The following is a 5,674-nucleotide window of genomic DNA, read 5'->3' as shown; positions in this document are numbered from 1 at the left end:
TGATTTATTCTAAGTAGCTCACTAATGTGCAGCGGCGATTTTGAATAATATTTCTACCTAAAAATGCGGTAGTTACTATGTGCAGTAGGGACTTTAAGAAATGTTTTATTTTAAAGCTCTTGAATAGACGGTTACGTTCATGCTGATTGTATGTACTAATTATTCATTCTAAGTTTGAGTATGATATGTGACAACAGTTGGTCGATTATTTACATATAACGCTAGTCTTATTGTCCAAGAGTGATAAAAAGAAGTTACTAATTATAATTATGCCGCCATAACAAAGGTTCTAAATCCAAGGACTAGAATTTTTCAGGATTCAGGTAAAATCAAAATGGCATCAAAAGTTTATAATTTTCAATGTATCTTTACATTTACGAATACTAAATTTCACTGTAAAGATTTTTAAGCCTTTAAAAAAAGGCTTATGCTAACACTTATAAAAAAAAATGGATTTACGGCCTTAATACCTTTGAACTTCTCGGCACTATTGATACATATCTAAAAGTCGCAATTCCCATCAAAGGAGTTAAGGGTCTCAATGTTCAAATTACTCAGTTCAAAAGACAATCATCAATTTATTAATAACAGAATATATTTATTTAATGTTTATTTAAAAAAAATCCTTTTAATCAAAGCTGCTAGTTATGTGTGGCTTATCTTACTCAGGAAGGTTCATCTATTACCTTGACGGTTAGATGGCACGAGTGGACAGAGTTTCTTGACAATCTCTTTCTTCTTTCCTTTATTAAAACCACGGACTTTGTTTCTATTTTTGGTGCCAGGAACTTCTTTAAACATTTTGCTTGTAAAAGGTTTATCGTCTTCACAATAGCACCTTCATTTTCAGTCGAATATAAAAGAATGGTGTGTTCTGTTTCCGCTATTATTTTTACTATATCCCTCAGGTAAGGCATAATTTAGTCCCTATTTTTTTAGTTTAATTTTTGAAGTATAATCCCGCCATTCAAAACATCTTCGGCGGAGATGAGGTTTACGTTCCCTTTCCCAGAATCGGCTCCTTTTACACAATCGATGAAACCATTAAAATCATACACTTTCCAACAATGTTCCATTTAGGGTTCAACCTGATGATGAAAGGAATCTGTGGCCATAAATGTGTGGCCAGGCTCCAAGGCCGTACCCTGCATTTTGTTTTCGGAGGGGAGGGGGAGGGGGGTTACACGAAAAAAAACTCAAAAAACGCATACAAAATTTGTTTATATCCATTTTTGTTACGTTTTTCGAGTCAAAAAAACATTTCGGGAGGGGTTCAAAGCCCCTAACCCCCCCTCTGGGTACGGTCTTTCCAGGTTCAAAGAGAAATTTCAACTTTGACCAAGGAAACTTCATAATAATAGTTTACCAAGTAAACTAGAAAGTTGAAAATGTCCAATTTTTATTTTGCCCAAAACACTTGTCTAATCAAAGGAATATGTTTGGAGTCCGTAAAGTACAAAAAAAAAACACATCCATGCAATTTACGATGTCTTTCTTTTTCCTTCCGATAATAACTTCATTCCACAGTACAGGTAATGTTTAAGGCTTGGCTAAGTGCCAAGTGGGACAGAGCTTTCATTAAATACCACCATTCTTCTAGTGAACACTGCTTCTTTAACCCATGCGCGATAACATGATGACTTTTTGAAGATCAGCTCAAAATATAACGTGTCGGAAGAGTTTGCTTTTTATATTTTTTTTGTACAGATCTCTTGATTGTCTGGCTTCTGCCAAGTGACATTTCCAATAAATGCAAGTATTACAGTCGTCTTTTAGATTATCTTCGTTGTGGTTTTGATCATGCTCCTTAAATTTGAAACACATACTTCATTCTTATGGCCTAGCTTGGATCGTTTACCCCTTTTTTCTACAAAAATCATAAGAACAATCAAAACTTGGATGGGAATTAAAAATCGTTGCAGATCCTTTAATCGTTTTATTAGGAAGATACCTCCTTTTTGGGGCATGTTCCTTTCTGTACTGTGCAACACTGGGGTTGTAGATTTCTATATGATAAATAATTGTGGTTCTATATATATTTTGCTGCAAGGTGCACATGGAGGGTCGTTTTCTTTTAACGTTTTAGCCCTGATAAGGCTTTTTTCTTGAGGTGTTTACACTTTTCTTTTTACAAATTCTTTTTTTACCTTTTTTTGTCACACCTTCATCTGGTTCTTTTTGTCTTCCTTCAAATATCGGTATTGCTGTTTTGCGTTAGTATATTTAAGTTTTTGGTATATTCAGAATTTTCAGACTGAAAAGGTCCTAACTCCCAACAGATTTTCTTTACTTGATTAAAGGGCCTAAGTACAAAACCCGAATAGATTTAGGGCGCTTAAACTATGGTATTCAATTGGTACCTAGGGCTTTCTTAGATCAAAAATGGCCTCTAAACGGAACTGGGGTCAATTTAAATTATGCTGTTACTTGGTTATTTATGGGAGTGGACCTTATACTTTAAAAGAGAGGTGCGATAGATACACTATCTATAAGTTTGAGGTTAGGATCTTTTAACTTACGAGGGCAAACTTGGTAGGTGGTGAAGGTGAAATAGTTACACTTAAAAGGTAAAATTGTCATTTAACGTTATTTGTTTGTTAAAAATTAACTTGTTTATTATTGTTATTTAAATTGTATTGAAAGCTAAACCTATCCTAGCATATTTTTCAAGATCTACAAACTTTTATCCACGGTTTGAAAAGATCGATTTTGATAATTGTTCTAAAGAAATAAAATAGGTATTTAGTAGGTTGCTACTCGTTGTCACACTTTTGTATTTATTCTAAACTCTTGCCAAGAGCTTCTGAAAAGAAAATACACCGCCATAGACCAAGCCATTTTAAAAACTTGTGCATATAACCCAACTCTATTTAATTCAACTTTAATTCCAAATCCTCCTTTTCTTCTTTTTTTTATCCCAAAATATAGAAAAAAAGGTTATAAACACCATTAGATAGGAGAAATTTTAAATACAACGATTTTAGGCACTTTTAAAACAATATTGCTTTTCCTTTGGTCTGGTGTCTTGAGTACAAGGATAAAAAAGAATTTCTTTTTTAAATAAACACATCTTGGATCGCATACCTTGGATCACACCCAGATTAGCAATTTTTTTATATATCGCTAATTGACAATATGGCGGTATTGGCAATATTTAGGATACTTTGAAAGTCAAGTCAACAAACAACAATTTATTGTAGAGAAGAAATGAAATTTAAAATTGCATCATTCAAAAACAAATTCAAACAGCCTGGAATACCTGATGATCATTTTCTTTCAAACATGGTTACCATTTCATTAAATACTACCGGGGAACGGCGTGTCCTTTTGTCTGATACTGATCTATTTCTCTAAAAAAAGACTTGTCAAAAGCTTTTCAGTCAATCCTGGAAACTTGGGATGATCAAGGGCCTAAGGGACATTGGAGGAATTCTTCCGGTCCATCCGATAGGACCTGTTACACCTACAAAATCCCTCGTAGTCAAACTCAAAGAATTCATTTCTGGAGGAAGAGGAGAAGCAGATTCACAAAAAGAGTGAAAAATAACCAGAAGATTACGACCCCCCCCCTGTGAGTGCCTTGTCCTTGGTTCTACAAAACCTGTGTTATCAAAAGCCTGTGTGCCCTACTAAATGGAAAATTGCCCGACTTATCCCACGGTATATAAAAGGTGATAAAACTAATGTTGATAATAACCGACCTATTGCAATACTTTCTCCTTTTTCAAAGATTTTGGAAAAGTTATTTCACAAAAGAATTTTGTCTTACTTAGATAAAAAAATCTTTTAACCAAAATCCAGTTTGGGTTTAGACCGGGTCGTTCTACTGAACAAGCAGTTGCAGCCCTTTTGCTTAAAACTAATGATTCACTGAGTAATGGTAATTATGTATCATGCATTTTCTACGATATAAAAAAAGCATTTGATACTCTAAATCATTCCATTTTGTTTGAAAAATTGAATTACTCTGGAACTCGTGGAAAAGCGTTGGATTAAATAAAGTCATATCTACGTAATCGAGGATTCCAAGTAGACCTACAAGGTCATCTGTCTCAGCCTAACTCCCTGGATGATATTGGAGTGCCCCAGGGATCTATACGTGGACCGTTACTATTTTTGATATATATAAATGATCTCCATAATTGTCTATCCTATAAGGATAGCCTAGCACTTGTGTATGCAGATGATACAGTGGTATTTGTTGAAGCTAAAACCCCATCATTATTTATAGAGAATATGGCGTCTGAAATGAGTTCAGTTATCCAGCGGTTTTCTTGTAATCGTCTAGCTCTAAATTTGTCTAAGACAGAATTTATGGTTTTCGGGAGATCTAAGCAAGGAGTTGCTAAAGTTGGGATTCATGAGTTAGTTGTTTCTGGGTGTGGAATTAGAAGGGTTAAGATATATAGATATTTGGGGATTATTCTTGATGAGCTTTTATGTTTCCGTAGTCATTCTGACCATCTCCGTATAAAATTAGCCCAATAGGATGTTTACATTGATTAAAGTATGCTTTTCCTTTTTCAATTATTAAAATTCTTTATCATTCTTTAATAGAATCATACCAAAGATATTTTCCCATTATTTATCTAAATACATTTCCTTATCATTTTAAACACCTCCAGACATTGCAAAATAAAGCCGTAAGAATCCTTGGTACTTTCTTTCATCGTCCTGCACGACTTCAAAATCTTTCTGAAACAAAAACTTTATTTTTATTTCTTCATATATTAAACCTTAATCAACTTAGGGAATTGCGAATATCGCTCTGGCATTATGATATTCATTCTCCGGGGAGTTATTTTTATGAATCAGAAATTCTTGTTACCCCTCCCTATTCGCTCAATCGCTTCTTCGTCGGCTCGTTTTTGAGCGTATAGAATCCCTTTGATTAATTGGGAAAGAGACAAATTTTCAATAAGATACCAAATCCCTTCTATAGCAAATAGGCTAAAATTAAATGGTAAATTTAAAAATCTTAATAGCCAATCACTTTTAAAGACTCAATTAGTAGAATATATTATTAACCTTTGATGACGGGGTGATTCTTCTTGATAATTTGTTTCTTAGCATTATTTTTAGATCTTGCCGTGCTGGGGGTAGCCTCCTTTCTCCTTCTCCATCTATATGTTATCATGTTTTTAGGTTTATCTTCTTTATCTTATTTTTGGTGTACTTGAACTCACTGTAATAATTTTTAGCCTTCCTTTCGAGCTTAGCTCCCTGTTGACTTTATTTAATTATTTGTGTTGTTTATATTTGAATGAAATACAATTTATCTATCAATCTATCTACAGACCCACAGGCTACCAACTTTTTTCGACAAAAGGAGACATAATTATGATTTACAAGCTACCCCAACCTGACAATAAAGATATGTGCTCGCCTGACCAATCGTCTCGTACCAGATGCCATTAAGCAAAACTGATCTAGCATCAATGCCAACACCAGGAAAAGAAGTCAATTCTACCAGGAAGCTGGTAGAATGGTCTAAGCAAGAAGATGGCGATCTCACCCAGTATTAATACCGCCAATACCAGGTTCGACTGGCGAGTCTTCCAAATCATGGCTCATGCAATGGAATACATTTGAGGACCGTCATCACTGACTAGTGCTCACTGGATTCGTCCATACTGCTACGAATTGCCATTTAAGGTGATCAATTAATTTAAAA

Source organism: Artemia sp. Qi Xiang Cuo, chromosome 3, assembly GCF_049724085.1.
Source record: "Artemia sp. Qi Xiang Cuo chromosome 3, ASM4972408v1, whole genome shotgun sequence".
Classification (NCBI taxonomy): Eukaryota; Metazoa; Arthropoda; class Branchiopoda; order Anostraca; family Artemiidae; genus Artemia; species Artemia sp. Qi Xiang Cuo.
The sequence above is the reverse complement of the archived record's forward strand: the minus strand, read 5'-3'. Positions refer to the sequence as shown.